Source organism: Cupressus sempervirens, chromosome 8 (genome assembly GCF_028749045.1).
Source record: "Cupressus sempervirens isolate cs-2001-9-10 chromosome 8, ASM2874904v1, whole genome shotgun sequence".
Classification (NCBI taxonomy): domain Eukaryota; kingdom Viridiplantae; phylum Streptophyta; class Pinopsida; order Cupressales; family Cupressaceae; genus Cupressus; species Cupressus sempervirens.
Window position 1 is genome coordinate 8,655,787 of NC_143125.1, and position 20,535 is coordinate 8,676,321.

Genomic DNA, 20,535 nt, shown 5'->3' on the forward strand with positions numbered 1-20,535 from the left:
CTTCATTAATACATAATAATATTCATTAACATGAAATAAAAATCAATATTGATACGCAACATTCATAGATAATTACTTAAAATAACATTCTTTCACTATCCAACAAAGTTTATCAAAGAGAATTTTTTAAAAATCATTTCTTCTTTTTGTTTTTCTTTGCTTTCTTAAGGTAAAGGCTGACAAGAGCATCAATATCTTCCTCATTCTCCTCCTCTTGTGGCACATTTAATGTCAAATTATGATGCCTCCTATTTTGAGGAGCACGAGGTTGCTGCATTAAAGGGGGCTTTGTTGCAATAACAAGTAAATGGGTTAAATTGGCACACTTTTTTCTTTTTTTTTTTAATATTGTTACAAGTATTTCATTAACTAGAAGAACATAACATGTATTTTTCTTACCTGACAATGCCACATCATGTACAATAACATTTTGATCTACCGCCACCTCAACATGTTGAATACTTCAAACATGCTCCACCCGTTTACCATGATGTTCAACATGCTCTAAAATATCAAAAAAATGTTACATATCAAATTGTAATTGAAGATGTTAAATTTTATTCATAATTGCATGATTAATTTCCAATAGAAAATTAATACCTCTGCCACTATGATGCACATCATGGCCTTCATCACACACAGGTTCTGTGATAGGATTTGAAGACTGCAGTGAAATGTTATGCACATTATTATGTAGTTAATTTATATTGGAAACTAACACCAAAAAAGAAAGTTCTCAACTATTCAATTTAATTTACTTTTCATTTGACCAATTTACTTGTGTCTCATTTGGTGCACCAGATTCTTGGGTATGGCTTTCAGATTTTTGGCGTAGGTGTGCAGCCACGACTTTATAGCCTTCCTTCAAGGCAATTTTTTTATCTTCATCCATGGGCTCTACATTGAATTCTATGCCCTATATTTTTTTCTTAGTATTGTCAATTTTGCATGTATGATGTGATTAAACAAAATTGTTTGCAACATTACATAAAAAAAAAAATATTCAGATTCCATTGCTACTACTTACAAGTCGAGAGAGGAGATTCATATAGCCATGAAAGCCAAGTTTGTATTGGCCAACCTTTTGTAGTCTCGCTTCTATAGCTTTTGATGTGTCCTACAGTCTATGAAAAGTTTGAAGCATGTTAGATTATATATTTACAAAGATCACTAATTAGTGCATGATTACATTCTACTTAATACTATCATGACATACCTTCTTTTTCCCTTTTCTAATTCAGTTCCTTTAGGATGTAGTCTTTTCTCTTTTGTGTCTTCTATTATTTCATTCCACTCCATCGGTGGAATCATAGGAGCATGCTTGTACTTTGGGTTATTATTTAGACCCCTTCTCTATTGGTCCCTCATAGTCTTTATATGTTTGGATGCTCTTTTGAGAAGTAGAGCATTGTCAAAAATATTTTTTTCAAAGAGGTCCTCAAAAGATGTAATGAGCTGATTTTTAATCTAGGGCCCTATTCATTGCACCTTTAAAAAAATAAAAATTGTTACATCAATAACTTTAATATAGTACAATAAATGGAAGAAAATAAAAATATTGTAGCAATGATATGAAACGATGTACTTATTATGTATGGTGGGTCCAAATAGTTTTAATGTCATTTCAAAAAGATGATCATAGAAAACGTCATTTCCTACAAAAACATCATGGGATTATCAGTCCAAAATGAGTTATGTATAAGTAAACTACAATTACACTATAAATAATAACAATTTTAAAGCACCTAGAAGCTTTGAAAATTTTAACGAAAACATAGTTTTCTTGTTCAGCATCAATGTCCCCACAAATGAACGAATACTAGTCATCAGTACTTGGTTATTGGATTTGACTAGATGTTATTTCATACTCAGTTGATTTATATAATGAGTTACATAGTTATTTCATTTGTTCATGATTACTTCAATGATAATATATGTATGTTCATTTAGTAACTTTCAGTTATCTCATGATGATTAGTTAGATGAATTATTTATATGCAGTTCAATGGATACTTACCCCATACTACATGTGTATGGTGTAGCTATTTGTTTTACTTTATGTGACATTCCTAATGTGGTTGAGGGAGGGAGTCGTAGTCACTTACTAGTCAAGATCTACATGATGTGCCACTTCCTACCATTGCCTATTTAGTTTAGAATATATGAGTATGTACATGCATGGATTTTATGTAGATTGTAGGTACCGAGTATCGACTTCCCTGAATTGCCAGGATGAGCATATCCTATCATAGTATCTCAGATGGTATAAGTGGGGAGATAATTCTTGAGTCCAAATCCTAACCTAAGCCAACTATCCTAGAAAGTAGGACAAGTATCTGAGTTCTTTACCTATCCAAATTCGTCAATGGACATAAATTTATGATTTTAACCCTAGCATTTGATTTTGTGTTCTCTACTTTATGATGAGTTTTTGTATTTAGTCTTGTGGGTTTGTGATTTTTTTGTTATAATTAAATCAAATGAAAAGGTAATTTAATGATTTAATTTAATGGAAATTTTATTTTAAAAATTCAATATTTAATTAATTGAGAAAAAATTACATAAAAGAATTAGATTTAAAGATTTTATTAAAGTTATAATTTTTGCATAATTATATTTATTTTATTTAATAATAATTTATTTAGGAGTTTTATTTAAATAATAAACTCTAATTAATATTATTAGTTAAATTAATAAATATATTATTTAAAGGATCTCATGATTTAATAAGAGAGAGGAAGCATTAATTTAATAAAGTTTATTTTAATTAAATTGCATAAAGCTTGTGCATGCAATTAAAATAATAATATAATAAAGAAAAAAAGGGATTCAACATGATTGCATGATCAAAGCCTTAATTTTAGGGAAAAACTCATTATCAGGAAATCAAAGCCCATTTCTCCACACACGAGTTTGGAGGAGCTAATTTTTGAGAAGAGGGTTTTCAAAAGAAGGAAAATTTTGTGTATTTTGTGTGTTTGTTGTTTTAGTATCACATCCAGGTAGGATCTTGTGGTTTGTGTAGTAGTTGCTTGTTCTTGATTTCTTTGTCTTCTTTGTGTTTGTGAATCTATTTTCAAAATTGAATTGAATTTGAAACCCTTGTATGTGATTTTATCATTCTTCATTTGAGAAACTCTTGTTTGTGATAGTATTGTTTTTTATGTTGAGATTATTTGTATACGAAATGAAAATATGAAACCCTTGTTGGTGCTTTTATTGCTCTTCATTTCCAAAAGCATATGTAGTGAATGGAGGGATTGAAACACTTGTTGTTAATTTGAGGTTTTGTATATGGATTTGTTAAAATCAAGATTTTGGTTTTGAAAAGAAAACAAATTTTGTTTCATAGAATTTGACTGGTTGGTTCGGATCTCTATATCACGTTTCTATTGGAAAATTTATCAACTATATATATATATATATATATATATAATGTAATTACATAGTAATTTGTAACTACATAGTAATTACATTATTAAATATTAAAAAAGAGGAATGCAAATTTAACTATGTAGGGGCATTGTATTTTTTTATGTTTTTATTGAAAAAAAACATATAAATAAAAATATAATTTCAGGTGGGCAAGGGCCACCACCCCCCACCTGTTGGAAATCTAATTGAAAAGCTCATTGTTGTTGAAGATCAAAGAGGGAGATTGTTGTTAAATAATGTTTCCAATCATTGTTTTGTCATTAATGTCAAACCTGCTATTTGTAGGGATGATATTTTGCTTATAAGATCCAAGTACTATCACTTAGTTGATTGATGAAGAGGATTTGATCTACAAGATGTAACAAGAGCACCTAAAGGAAAGGTTGAGTTATGATGTTGTAATGAAGTGGAAGGATCAGTTAAGACAAGGGTCAAGTAATGTATTGATGACATACTCAAAGATACAGAGGGTGGTCACACATAGAAACATTGGAGGAAGAAGTTGTAACAAGGTTGATTGCAAAGCTTAGACTAAAATCTTTAGTGGGTGCCAAGCAAGTTAGTTGAAGTTGAACAAATTCTCAATAGGAGCCAAGTAACAGACATTTCTAGTGTGTGCCAAGTGATCTTCAAGTGCCGAGTGAAGATTAGGTGCCAAGCATCAGAAAAAATTTAGTTGGTGCCGAGTGATCTTCAAGTGTCGAGCATCAGGAAAAACTTATTTGATGCCGAGTAACATAGTATGTACTGAGCACCAGTATTTCAATAGTGTCAAGCTATTTCATTGTTTCAAATTATGAAGATTTTCCAAATCTAAGCCGACATAGTGGTTATATTGAATTTTGTGAATGAGTTGGAGGATAAGGATGATGAGTTGTTGGCACAGAATCTTATGTAAACCATTTTCAGATGAATTCTAAAGGATCAATCAAAAAGTTTCTAGAGGAAATAGAATATGGGTTAGATGCAATGAATCCTACCTAATCCATGTAAATTAACATTGAAAATTGGAAGAATTGAGTGGGAAAAGGAACTCCAAGACTTCTATTTAAGAAGTTATAGACCAAGAAGCAAAGAGCTGCTAATACTGTTGCTGCAAAAGAGCCAAGTCTACAAAGTGGTTAGAAGGGTGTCAAGGAGAAGACATCCAGGAGAAGGAAGAGCACAGAGGCTCTGCTTCTACAAGTGGTCATGAAGAGATGATTGCACTAGTACATTGAGTGAGGAGACTCAAGGGGACAAAGCTTGAAAGGAGGCCAAGTTGTCAAGAGTTGCAGAGATTGAAAGCAAGGCAAGGGTATGGGTTGAGAAGTGATCTGAGATCTGCAAGATAAGTTGTATGTTGTAGTCAGGTCAAGACTTTCTAATACTCTTTAGCAATTGTATTAGATATGAAAATCCTATAGACTTAGGTTGGCCTAACAACCATTTGTAAATCCTTTAACAGCGTGACATTCCAAGTGAATGTTCTAAAATCCTTTAACTAGGCCCACTTCTAACAAGGTGGTTAAATCCTCTAACAAGGTCACATTTAACAGTGTGTTGTAAGCCTTTAATAAGGCAGGCCTTTCACAAGGCATCACTTCAGAAGGGTGAAAATTAAGTAGCATGTTACTGGTGGTTTTTCCCAAATTGGATTTCCATGTAAGTCACTATGTCATGTGTTGATTTCTTGTGTGTTATACTTGCATATTGATTTATAGTAACTTGCTGATTAGATGAGTTAAAGCGTGGATAAATGAATGGTTGACTTGGTTCACTACATTTATTGAAAAAGGTTGAATAGGACATTTGGACCTTGAATAACTGATTCAACCCCCCCCCCCCCCCCCCCCCAATTTTTCTAAAGCAATTCTAACACCACCCCCTTTCTCCCTCCCACTTCTCACATACACGAGTAGTGATTACTGCTGCGACATCAACAAGTACTACTAACGCAACAGTACTCTGCCACAGTAGCCCGTGGGCAGGTTGAAGGGCCTTTATAAACGCTTTTGTTTTTAAAAAGATATTTTTGTTAATAGTTTATTTTTAAGTATTTTTTTAAATTGATTAAAATTTTATAAATTAATATATGTTTTAATATATATTTTTAAAATTGTTATATCAATTAATTTAGTTAACAATGTTTTAAATTGTTATTAATTAATTAAATTATTATTAGACTTAAGGTGTAATAGTGTTAATTAATTAATTAATTATGTTATTATGAATTTAGATTATATGTCAAATTTAAATGATGAGTTTGGGGATGCTTTTATGTTTTAAACCAATTAGATTATTTGTGAATTATTTATTTTAAATCTAAAAATGATTTAATTAAAAATTATTAAATTGTAAATTGGGAAAAATGGTTATCTTTAGTAAACTTAGGTTGTGCTTGATGATTTGATTTTATATGAAAATGATTTATATTGCTAGGGAAATTTTCTTATTCAAAAACCTTAGTAATTAGCATACTTTAAAAAGACAAAAATTGTGATGTGTATGTTCACTAAACTCTTATATTTTGATAACAATTCGAACTATGAAACAATGTTCAAACAACTTTATATGAATTGTTGAATCGTTTAAGATTCTAGTGAACTCAAAAACCTTAGTGAATCTAGCAACTAGAGAAATGGAAACTGAAACCCTGATTGAGATCAAAAACATTATCAACTGTAATATTTGGAAATGAAAATGAAAGCTTGAAAACCTATAGTGAAAATTAAACTTGTGTGTTTTCTAAAAGCTAATGAATTATGAAATTCACTTTTGTATGTACTTTATGTGAAGGGTAATTTACTAGTGTTGGGGTTTTAGGGTTGACTTAGCTTTGGTCGGTCATGATATTTACTAGAGGCTTGGAAGTTTTGTTTTGTGATCTCATGATGATGTTTTGTATAAAATCTTTTATTTCAGACCATGGTGATGTATCATGTGTGTGCTATGATGAATTTGATCAGATTTTTTGATGTGCTTTCCAATTTCTTGTGTGGGACTAAGCTGAATGGTGTGACTTTCTTGATATAACCTTTGAGTCTTCGATCAGTTATATTTGATTGATTCCCAATTGCTTGTATAGGAATGAGGTGATTAAATGATTTTCTTTTGCTGATGTTATGTTATGACATGGATTTGGTTTATGTGTACTTGATTTTGGATCAGTCCTATTAGGATGATCGTATTGGTGGAATATATGATTATGATTAGTAATATTTTAGTACTTTCCAGTTGCTTGTTTAAGAACTGATGTGTGGTTTATGGTCATTTGAGATCTTTTTCTTTTGTTGAGCTTAGGGTAGGTTATATGTATGTCATGTTGGGAAGTGTCTTACAATGGAGGCTAAGGCCCTAAAGAGGCTGGTGAGTAACCCATTGTAGGTTATTTTAATAAGTGATAACATTTCATTAAATGGGTTCAAAATGAATTAATAAGATATTGGTACCACATAAAGTCATTAGGCGATCCAGAGTCCTAAAAGACTACCAGGGTAACCTTAGAGTTGACTTGTTAGAATGCCTTGTCTGTATGAAAGGATACTGATACCGCATAGAGACAATAGGGGGTTTGGAGTCCATAGTGGCTACTAGGGTAACCTTAGAGTTGGATCATGTGATGACACTTGCCCACTTGCATAGCAAATTTCCTATGTCATTGTTGTCTCTGGGTTTCGTTGATACTTGTTCCTTGGTACCCTTTGAGATAGTTACTTTCAGGTGATTCCTTGAACCTAGATATTGGTTTTGACTTGTGTGTTGTTATCCTATTTGAGACTTGAGTTTATCTCCTTAGTACAGTGGGAGTGGGTCATTTAGGTTCCACGAGGTTAGGTGGTAGTGCATTTTCTTACACCATTGAGATCTGATCATTGGATGTTGTTGCTGGTTGTACCTGTGTAGTTGATTCTTTCTATCTAATCTTGTATTTTTGTTGGATGGTTATATATTGTTGTATTATACTTGATTATCAAAGATCTTATGAGATGTTGTATATTACTGGTGATGTATATTCTTTGAGCTTATCATACCCTGTGACTTGTACAATGGATGATTAAGTATTTATTATTATTGCCAAGTGGCATACTATATAACTGTATATAATTTAAATAGATTCATACTTGTAGTTAAATTGGATTCATACTTGTGATTATTCCATGATGTGGATTTTGGTTATGTGTTAGATTTAATATTAATAAAATATTTACATGTGACTCAACGTCATGGGACCCTTAGGAGATGTAATCTATTTATGATGGTTGTTATGTATGCGAGTTAGTGCTTTCACTATATGTTATCTCTTGTTTTGATTGCTTATGTTATATTATATATGTTGATGTTATTATCTTTCAAAAAAAAAAGTTTGACAAACTTAGTGAAACTTTAGGTTAATTTATTTTGGGTTCCATAGTGGGGCGATACAAGGTTTAAGGATTATTGAGATGAAAGTTGTGCACTACAACCCTCACCATATTGACGACGTGATCTCATAGGAGTCACAAAATCTTGTAAGAAGAGCACATAATATTTTAGATCATGACCCATAAGATACTATAAAATATAAACATCTATTGAACTTTTATTATTGCTTAAGATTAATTACTGCTTACCTTCAAAGAATTGACTCTAAGTATCAATTCTTCTTTCAGTGCTTTAGTCTCCTCAGTTATGTTTCAGTTGAGGAAAAGGTTAAGAATTTCATCACTATATTTTTTAATAATTTTATGAGCCATGAAGATGGGGTTAGCACTACATGTGACGTCATCTACAAATGACACTTGAATTTCAGATCTCATTTGATCTATAGTCATTTTCACTTTTTCCAATTAGTAAGTATCAAGTTGTGACATCAATATTAGTAAAATTCCATCAAAATAACTCCAAATCCATAAAGAAAAGAACATAATAATATGACATTTGTTTCTATATAATTTGTGCAATTACACTAATTAAGGTTTAACTTTGCTGAAGGAGTGTGAGGTAGATCCCTGCCTGTGCCTTGTGGTGTATCCATGTTGCCCAATGAAAAATATTATTAATTCTTAGCAATCAGCAGGGAAATGAAAGTAATAGAATTACAAAAAAAAATTTAATAAAATAGTAGATTGTATATTGGAGTCAATATTAATTGGAGGTAATTAGTATAAATGTTATTCTTACCAGTCCCATGATAGGGAATTTTTTTGTATGTACATGATTCAAATTGTAATCTATCAAAATCTCTTCCCCTCCACTTATTGATTTTATCGCACATACAAAAACATGATTTCCCTTGCGTGCCTCGAATATAAAATTCGACCACTTATTAGTTGACAGATGTTGAGAACAATTTATAAATCATGTAATATTCTTTGTTTCTTTTGGCCTTCCATCAATATACATAGCGAGCCTTTTACTTTGATTATTTTCTTTGCATTATATATAATTTGGTGACAATGCATACCTACGCATACCTTTTTTATATTGCACAACCTACATCCAATTGTTATAATTATAATAAGGTCCTACATACTCCATCAATTCAACAACTTTATTTTAACCGACTTTTATGCAATCCATGGAAAATAGACCTAATCCATGTAATGAAGATGGAGCTATGCGATATATCCTTTCGTTAACAAAAAAAATAGTGTTAACTAGAGGTGGCTCCTTGGGTACTCTTTATTAAGATGTGTATACCTTAAGGGAACCTTCCTATCACCTTCACTCTCATTATCATGTAAGAACATGACCCCCCCTCAATAAGAAAAAAATAAATTCATTTATTGAATTTTCTTCTAATCTTTTGACTTCTAATTGATCTCCCTATTTTAGACCTACTAGATGTCTCACTTTTGTCTTCTATTGCCGCATTTTCCTCACTCAAGGAAGACATATTAGACAAATACCTATTTGATGATACCTGTAATCCATAAAATGAGAGACATACTAGGACTAGATTTGATGTTGACAGTAAAGAGAAGATAAGAAAATAAAAAAATTATATCTATATTGACTTATACCTGTTGATCCATGTGACTATGCAAGATCCTAATCAAAAGCGGTAATGTAAATCATTTATCTTAAGTTAGCCAAAAATTACATGATATATATGCTACAAATTATATAGAAGAAAAAAAATCAAATAACGCATTCATCAAAATCATTGTATATTTTATAATTTCTTACCTCTACTTTATGTGTGGTAGCTATGCAATATCATTGTATATACTCCATGATAGTAGAGTTCAACACATAATAACTTTTATAAAAACATAAAAGTCAAACAAATTTCTATAAATAAATCGTGACCCCATCATACTTGGCATTGATCATACGTGGACATACATTTCGTTGATCATGCCATTGATCATCATTTTCATCCATGTCATCATCGTCATCACCATCATTGTACTTATCACTTTGATCATCATTAGCATCACCAACATCTTCATCACCATCATCAGCATCTTCATCACCATTATCATGACCATCATCACTATCTTCATAAGCATGATCATCATCATCATCACCATCATTGTTGGCATCACTAGAATCTTCTTCTTCTTCATTGTGTAACAGTCATTCGTGATCATCATTTACTTCATCTTATGATTCTTCATTATCTTCTTTTTCCATCACATTATAATTTATCGGCCTTCCTCTTGGATCATTTCTAACAACAAATGACCAACTCTATTTATGTGGAATACTTACTCACATTGGCTTGGAAGAACATATGGCTCATTGCCAACTAACTCAAATGACTTTGTATTAATCATTGTAAATCTATTATCATGTTCAATAATAGTCCTATCGAGATCATTTTGATTTAGTCGTAGCTTGTACCATTTGATGACAAATAGAATTAATTTGAATAAATTAAAGTCGCACTCAAGTATATCATCCAAAATGCCATAGTATTGATTTCTAGATTATTGAGGATGTATATCATTTCTAGATGAAATATTGGTGACCTTGAAGATTGCACTTATCCCATAATCATAAGTTTTCTTCATTTTTTCTAATCTTTTTATGCAAAATGTATGGCCATGGTAGTACATAGCTTTGTGGTGTTTGATATGCAATTATTTAAATATGTCAAGATTATTTGCATTAATCTGTGAGTTGGTATTAAACTTATCGGTCATGATTAGTAATCTTTTATGTACCTTTCTATCTGTTAAGCCATATGCTAGATCAAGTACCATTGGTGTAAGATTGGGATCTCCATTACAATGAGATTCTTTAACTAATGATGTAACATCGTCCCATGTTAATGCAAGACCATTTTCTTGAGGCTGTTGAATCCGTACCATCATCCAATCAATATTTTTTACAATATACAAATGTAGTGCATTCCACTAATGACCAACTATAAACAAAACAACTAGACCAATTAGAAATAACTTATATTGATATGGATAAAAATTAATTAACCACAATAACATCTTATAATTATCTCTCACTTTTCTCAATCTACCTTTCTCCATCAAGTACTCCCTTTGAATCTGTTAATGAAGTTGGGATCTCAAATGTAATCTACATGGATATTTGATGCAAACTTGGAAAGATATTCACTAATGTACACCATGGTCTGGTATACCATATATCCCTCTACCGTAGAACCCATAGGATGTGCTCTTTGTGAAACCAAGTCCTTCATAAATTTCATGTGCCTCTCAACCATTCACATTGACCTAGTTCGTATAGGTCCACACAATTCAATCTCCTCAACTTCATGTATGAGGTAGTGTTCTTGAGCATTGAAAAAAGTTGAAGGTAGACACTTTTACATTTCACACAAGTTGTGAAATTTTTCTCTTCCAATATTTTATATCTTTTTTATCAATTTCTTTAGATGATAACCACCTAAAAGAGACTCAACACAGAAGAACATATAAATGTGATTTTAAATAAAAATATACAATAAATTACATAAAAAGTAAAGAAATTCATAAATATAATATATGTACAACAAATATAATAAATAACACTTCTAACCTCATGGGTTTTCCAAGATCATACATATCTTGTTTAATATTATTGTCAAACTTATATGGGAGGGATATAGGTAGGATGTATTGCAATCATTTATTATGAAATAATACAATAGGTAGTACATGCAATTTTAAAAATATATTGCAAATAGAGAACATGACTTACCTTAACAAGGTATGCCAATCATGTGTTTTCAACCCTGGCCCAAAGTAATCTTTATTTGATACAAGACTACTTATATTTGCAGCAAATCCTATGGAAAATTTTGTTTATTATGACTTCTTTTGATGCATCACTTTGCTACTACATTAATAACCAAGGAAGGGCACTTGTATTCATGTGGTCTTCATTGCTATTTGATTCAATGAAATTTTTCAATGCATGATTGGATTCATAAATGTCATTACAATTTTTGACAATTTTTTCTCTATCACGCCTTCCATCCAATATTTTCCATAGTGTCTCAATTACATGCTTTCCAATATGCATAGCATCAAACAAATGCACAATTAAGAGATCCTTGTAGTACGATAATCTACTAAATTGAGTAGGATGACTTTTTATTCCTCTAGAAAGTTGGTCATCGATGCCTTGATGAACTTCATGAGCATCAATTATATTATTACTAAATAAAGACAATATCAAAATATAAATTTCAAACTTCTAACCACAAACTAGAAATTACCTCAACAATTTAGTTGATCGTATTCCAACTTCCATAGATGAGGTGTCATTCTTCGTGGCCTTGATGTTGTCTCTTTTTTTCCATTAAAGATATATTTTCCAGTAATTTGATACTTATGATTATTGTGGAAAAAATGCCTAAAATCATCAAACACTGACTTTCCTAAACTTCTTGAATGATGAGATTTCATCTTCGAACCACAAAAAGGACATGCAAATTTTTTCTCTATTTGAAGACCTAAAAGATTATGTACAATTATCATGCGCAACTTAAACATACAACAATAATGTGTAAGCACTATAACAAATGAAAAATATGTGACCTTAACAATATAACATATTGCAAAACTGAGTTAGCCTGGGGGTATCATGTATTGTCCATACAAGCATTGCATGAAATTGAAATTGTCTTTGTCATATTAGTCTAGATATGTCATGCATAGTGATCCCATTCCATAACTTCAACAACTTGTCAATAAGGGGCTCAATATACACGGTCATATCTTTAACTTGGTACTTATCTAGTAATTTAATGAACATAAACATTACATAATTATTATGAGAATTTTGATGCATTGTTTATAAATTAATTTAGATAACTATTAAATTAAAAAAATACCTGGTACAATCATTGACAACATTATGTAATCCCTCTTTATGGACATCCAAAGAGGAATGATATTGTTAATTACAAAAACAAGCCACACTAAGTAAACAGATCTCATATCTCCAAATGGATTGGCATTGTCCACTACCTATGAAAGCTTGAGATTACGAGGTTCTTCTTTAAACTGTGGACATATTTTTTATGTTTTTAAATGTGAAACTTTACAAAGGCATTTGCACAATGTCATCTTAACTTCTATTGCATGCATGATAATCCACAAATTGTGCCAAGATAGTGCACTTGAATAATCATTCAAGACATAGAATAATGAGAATGCATTGAAGAACCTTGTGAGGCACCTTTTTTTTAATTTTATTTGACCAATATCTACTAATATAACAATCAGGGCATTCTGTTAAAAATTCATGTTGTTTATGATATAGAATGTGATCATTGGGACATGCATGTATTGTTTGATACTTCATTCCAATTTGATTCATAATGGTGGATAATTCTTAGTACGAACGAAGAAAAATGTTTGATGGTGGTAACAAAAACTCACCTATCAACCCACATCAACAAATATGAATTGTTAATATAATGAATAGTAATGGTATGCTAACATTGAAGATGACAAAAAATGACATACCTTAGTATACATGACATTGCTACATTGGATAAACCATTCATAACCTTCAAGTTCACCAACAACACTATAGCAAAGAGAAGAGTTGTTTGGGAGCCTTGATATAGGGGCTCGTATGCCTTCTCAAGTATAGGTATATCAAGACCATCTTCATCATCATTATTAGATGCACTAGTACCATCATTGTGATTATCTTCATCAACTACACCAATACCATCTTCTTCAATTGTGTCTTCTAGCACATTATCATCTTCTTCCATTGGAGCATTATCCTTAGCTTGAATATTCACACCTCCATGTTCCTCCAAGCTGAAATCCACATTCACCAATCGACAAAAATTGTGACCCCCTTCAACATGACCATGTTGCCCAAAATGACTTTGGGTTGTTGTGATTAGAATTCTTTGATTCTTTAAGCCCTTACACTTTTTTGCAAGGACAATTACATTTATCAACTTTTCATTAGAACTGAGACCACAATCTAGCAATTCCTCATTATTTTGTTTTGGGTTCATATTGCTAGGTGTGGTCTTTCTTCATAGGAAAATATATCTACAAAATTATTGGACATGTTGTATTTAATGTTTATATTTGCACATATGATTTTGAAATAAAAATTTGGTGTGATTAATGTGTATATCTACAAAAATATTGGACATGTTGTACTTAATATTTATATTTGTACATATGGTTTTGAAAGAAAAATGTTTATATCTAGATTTTATGAGAAAGTTAGCTCTACAAAAAATTTAGTTATATTTACTTTTAGGATGACATAGTGATGAAAGCTAACCAATTATTGGTAATTTTAAGATATTATAAAATTTCATCATATGCGGTTAAAGATTTGTTGTTAAGGAAATTGACAAGGAAGCAACGACAAAAGTACACTTCTAGTTTTGAATTTCCATTGTGAGTTGTTGAACTAAATAAGTCCCAAAAGAGAGAGAATGACAATGTGCAAAAACTAGAAGGTCCTGGGTACAAATGTTATTAGAAGCCAAAGATTTCATTACAAGTATCACCTCCCAAAATCCAATCACAAAAACAAAAAGAAAGAATTTGTAGAAATGCAAGATGGAGAAGAAGAAGAGTTGAACAAGGTTCCAATAAACTCAAAATTGTTAAATCTTCCAAAAAATTGGAATTCTTATATATGTTGGATGTACAAAAAGTCAAAGTGGGGCAGCATATACTTGTAGACATGGGAGGTGTGGACCCAAATGAAGAAGAGAAAATATGTTATATGTTGAAGGCAATATGTAAGGGGATAAAAGAAAACTTGGCAAAAATATATATGATGTGAAACAACATAATAGATGCTACAGTTAGAAAAGCAACAAGGATAAAATTTGGCATAAACCATATCTAAGACACATGTAGGAACCAAACTAGTGTATCAACATTTCTTGTAAACTTAGATGAAGAACAATAGAATCCTTGGATAATTTCAGGTAAAAGATTTTAATAACCCCCATTGGTTTGATTCTAGGACAATGATTGTGAGGAGGGTGAACATAAATAATCTTAAGAGGCCAAATCAAAGAAATTCTATGACCTTGAATTTTCTTGTGTGCTAAGTGAAAGTAGTGGGTGCACCTAGCTACATGACAACTCTTGGAAGACATGACCAATTTTAAAAATAGATAAGGGGGAAGAAAGAAAGACTAGATGGGAAGTAAATCCCCATGGGAGCATCTTAAGAGAAAAAGGATACCATCAATAAAATCAATTCTTAAGACGTATTGAGCTTTGCCTACTTTCTTACAAAGAGCGAGCAGATTATTTAATTGCGAAATCAAATAAAGTAGGTCATACAGATTCATCTAATGAAGTACATACAATGATTTCTAGCCTTAACACTATGCAAAATTAACTCTGGATGTCTTCTGAACTTTATGATTTCAGAGGTTCTCAATTGAAAACATTACATCACATAAAAGAGAAACTGAGGTTTGTTAAATGCTGAAGTTTTTTGTCAAATGAGGAGATATTTAGGCTTTATCTACAAGCATTTAATACCAAAATTATAATTTATCTTTGGACAAATTATTTTGAAGTCTAGATGTTTGATGCAAAACTTGAGATGATGATTACATAAAATAAGAGTTTTAAGAATCAATTTGACATATTGATAAGCATTTTTAAAGATCTTCCCTTCATAACTATTTCAATCCATCATGTTAATGATGTGGAAAAAATGTTCAATATACACTAATGATTTTGTAATGGGAGACGAGGTGGTTGAGATGCCTTGTCATCCAAGCCATATATTCCATTCTCACTATATTCAACCATGGCTGCTCTAGCAATCCACTTGTCCAACCTAGTGTAAATGAAACATTGTAAATTGTATCCCCATATAATTTATTTCTTATCTAGGTCCCAGTAAAACCATGTGGCCTTACACATCAATTTTTTCTTATCCTATCTTGATTCCACATATATTCATAATATCATATCTCCAAGTAGGATCTTTGTTCCAAATTCAGGTCCATCTTGGGAAGGGAAGGAAGATTGGGGAGGACAAGGGTAACTTAGGGTTGCTCTTTCCATAAAATTTTTCCCTATCCTCAATTTTTTGGTATCAAATCTAAATTGGGCAATATTTATTTGGTTTTAGTAGGGATTATAGGCCTATTTTAGTCTCATTTGAGATTTGCATCCCAAAACGGCTAGGAGAGGTATATAAACAAGGGTGCCTCCATCATTTTGGTAAGTTTCCAATTCACTTCAAAGTGATGAATTTTAATCTAAGACCTCTCAACTATATTTTTACATCAATACTTTTGATTAATAAAAAGAGCATCACATCATCAAGGTATAAGGCATTATTTCTCAAATACAACCTTTATTACATATCAATATAACCTTTCACCTTTTTTTCTCTGCATAGGAAGATATACAAATACATGTAGAAAAGAACTACATTTTACAATTGATTTCATCAATTGTAAACAAAAAGAAATTGACTACCATCAAATCAAAATCTAAAAAATTAATATATATAAATCATAGAGTTAAAAATTTGGCATGTACTTTTAAAGAAACATAACATTTATAGAAAATCATTAAATAAAATGAATTTTAATTGGTAGAGAAGAGTTCATTTAATATCAAGTTAATACAAATAATCTAAAAAAAATCACAATAATACTTAGCCTACCAAATGAATGTCTTCCATTAAAAAATGGACTTGTTGCCTTAACTTTACATAGTTTTACTATGATTGAAAGTCATCCATCTCCTTTTCAATCCAACTACATCTTGTAAGATTTTTAATTTATCAATTTTCAAACTCTTTAGCATTGGATCGCATGATCTACCCACTTCTACGAAAATGTTTGAAAAAAGAAGATTGGTCACATAATTCTCAAGATCCAAATTAAGAAATAATGCCAATGAAACACTCGTCATGAGCCTATTTTCATATGTAATTTGCAAGTGGCAAGAAAGAAAATGCACAAACCCACCCTCGGTTTTAACTCATATCTTGGTAATAAACATTTACGAATATCCTCAAGATAGCTAACATGAGCAATGAGTTTAAGCTCACAAATAAAGATCAATTCTAGATATAATCCAGTGATCAATATATAAAAGTTTGATTTTACAACATAATCTTGTCTACATACTATCATTAGTATCAGAGCTTCTGTCAGTAACTGGCTAAGCCTACTTGATTTGTTTATATGATATAATATCATCATGACAATAGCTTTTGTTTGTGGTTTATATTCCATCTGCACATTTTTTCTTTATCTATCATGCATATTCAATGATCACTTTAGAATTGGGAATTGGGGGATAGAAAATTAAATTGAAGTAAACAATAAACATAGAGTGTTGGGTTTCATTAAGAAAAATCTTCTCGATTAAGATCATGGAATGAGTTTTCTGGGTTGTAGCTCTAGTTTTAGTTGGTTTAGGATTACTTCTCTTAAAGGTTGCAAGAGATATATGGTGGACACCATTGTAGATAAAAAAGTACTTTGAAGTCCAAGGGATTGGAGGTCCTTCCTATAAGCTACTCTATGAAAATGCCCCTGATATTTTTAGAATGGCTATAGAAGAGAGTTCTAAGTTGTCATTGTCAGGACACAATATAACTCCTCGAGTTATTCCCACATATCATCAATGGGGGAAAATTCATGGTTGATATATTCTATACTTAAATTTAATTTTTTTGAAATCAATTATGCATGTTTTATTGATGTTTAGATCACACTCAATGATCAATCATGAACATGATATTAACATATGTTTAATGACAAATAAGTTATTTTAGAAAACATGGCAAGTCTTTTACGTTCCTTTATTGTTTTATTTGCCAATTTGCACATCTTTTTAGATGAGTGGATTTGAATTTAGTTCTCAATAAAGAAATCTTCAATGAAATGAGGAATTTAGATTTTTTCTGTCCAAATGATAATTTTTCTAGAAAGATAGGATTCCTTAAAAAATGTAGTTGTTCCAATGACATTCAATACTAAATCATCTACCTATCACTTGCAAGTCATTGTTGATGTTCTTGATATAAATGGTCACAAAGCTATTCTTAAGGTTCATGCAAGCAACAATAATTTGGGAAAAGATGTCTTACTTGATGTTCTTTCCATGAGAACACCTAGGTTTAATGGTGTTGATCTTGCAAACCTCTTGAATGAAGTAGTAACTCTTGTTGGAAGATGAGGCAAACAATACATATCAAGTAAGGAAATAGATGATGCAATAGACATGATTGTGGCTGGTATGGAGAAAACATCAATGACTAATGGAAAGAGTAAGAGTTTGGTGGCTTACCATGAAGTTGGACATGCAATTTGTGTGTAAGTACAAAAAACTAAACATCTATTGGTACATTGTTGTATGCTTTTATATAGACCCTTCACTTATGTATGAACCACAAGATGGAAGTCTGATTTGCAATTATATATGATATCAATGTGTTTTTTAGAGGCAACCAAATCTTATTTTGGTAACTATTACAAGGTCAACACGATGACCCCTAGACATGATCCAGTTCAAAAAGCTATACTGGTACCTCAAGGACAAGCACGTGGTCTTACATGGTTTTTGCCTGTGAATGAATTGAGTCTTATTATCGAGCAACAAGTCTTTTCTTGGAGTGTGGGGGCTCTTGGTGGTAGGGTTGTAGAAGAATTCATATTTGGTGAACCTAAGGTCACATCAGGTGTAGCCAATGACTTATTGTAGGAAACACAAATGTAAAAACATGTATTTTTCTCTAAGTGGAGATTGTAAAGCATTCCAAAATGCACATAAAATCTAGAGTTGAAATCTATTAATCATTAATTCTAGAGCTAATTTTTTTAACATATAAAATTATATCTATCCATCTATATGTATGTATGTATATACACAACTTCTGAATATTTTGTTTCTTGTTGCATCATCATTAGCATTTTGCTTCTCATTTCTCATTTTTGGTAACATAGGTCAAATTTAATTTTAGCTTTGCTAGTTGAAAATTTCTATAAGTGAGGTGTCAAATGGGAAACTTAGTATGTTTTTCTATAACTTGCAAATGGTTATGAGGTTTGGAATGTCTGAAATTGGTCCATGGGCTCTATTGGACCCTGTAGTCCAAAGTGTTGATATTGTTTTACTCATGATGGAAAGGAATTCCATCTTAGAGAAGCTAGCAAAAGACATTGATAGAGGATTGAGAGGCATTTTAGATCATGTATATGAGGTGGCTAAGAGCCACATCAGGAGTAATTGAGCAACAATGGATAAGATTGTGGAGATATTATTAGAAAAAGAGACACTTTTAGGGGATGGGTTCAGGGCTATCCTATCTGAGTTTACAGAGATCCCAGTCAATGGCAAGGATTTACAGGTTGCTCCTCAACTAGCATTAGCTTGATGGATATGGCTAAGAAGATTCTAAGAATATACAATAAAGTTATACAACGAATGGGATGCATGAACCCTTGCATTTTCTGGATATGTAGAGATTTTGTGTCTCTTGTTAGACATGTGTGCCATTATGTGCAATATGTATAGAGTTTGTTATAATAAAAACATAAATGTTATTATATGTGATTTTTAGAGAGTTGTGGGTCTATAATAAGTAATGAAGTACAAATACAATCCATCAAACACTTTAGCATTCTATGTAGCTTATTTTGGTTAGCTACTTTTCTTCCCAAAGTTGGGGCCTTTCCTAACTCACAACACAATTTAGATTTCTTACAAGCATGAGACTAAGAAAAAATAGGATTAAAGTTGTATTTCCTTGAGTATTATGTGGTCATTTAATTGAATCTTTAGACCACTTGTTATCTATTATCCCATTTGTTATTGATTGATGGGTTGATCATCTTCCTTTTTTTCTTCCCTATGGGTAATTGCATGTTCACTTTTTGTTTTTGTTTGAAAATTTAGTTGGAAATAAATAATTGATTCTTTAAAAAGACTCCCTCTTCTTTATCTAAGAGGTCCATTCATAATCAAAAAATTCCATCTTAGATTTGACTCTCATATAAATGTATGAGAATTTGGATCATTTAAATAACATTTCTTCATAGGATAATGAGAATGGGAAAAATTAAAATCACTTTCTATTCTTTCAATTTTGAGTTGCATACCTCTTATAGAGTTTTTCTTCTACTAAACAATTCTTTTGTTGGGCAATCAACCAGGTGCTTCCAGACTAATGAATGCCAATTGGAAGAAATCCTCAGCTGGGCCTATCATTCAGTAGGAGATCCCTTCTTGTGGCTTTTTGTAGGGGGATTTACCTATTGCTAATGGGGAGAGATCTTTACTTCATTAGGGGTTTATACTCCTCAATGGAGATCCCAATAAGAATAAGTTGCTTGTGGAACTCTTTGATTGGTATCTACTAGAAGCATGAATCCTATCCAATCAATCACATACCTCCCATAAGATATGCTTGCAATTCTTAGCACCAATAGCTCTCACAATCCTAAAATCCTCAACTCCAATAGCTCTTGTAATCCTAAGCTTCAATAGCTCCAATAGCACCACAAAGATGAAATAACAAACAAACATACTTTTTTCTATTTGCTTATTTGAACCCGTGTTGGTCAAAATTTTGACCAAATTGGAAAACCCTAAGTTGGTTGAAATTTTGACCAACTCAAGCATAAAACCAAAAAAAAAGTATTAAACAAACCTCTTCATATGTTGGTGAAAATTTTAGGTCAAAATT

The 20,535-nt window shown here is 31.5% G+C and overlaps 1 pseudogene; it reads left to right on the forward strand.

The window, feature by feature from the left end:
- The first annotated feature begins 17,810 nt into the window (after positions 1-17,810).
- On the forward strand, positions 17,811-19,224 carry LOC149541306 (ATP-dependent zinc metalloprotease FTSH 2, chloroplastic-like; annotated as a pseudogene).
- The last annotated feature ends 1,311 nt before the right edge of the window (positions 19,225-20,535 follow it).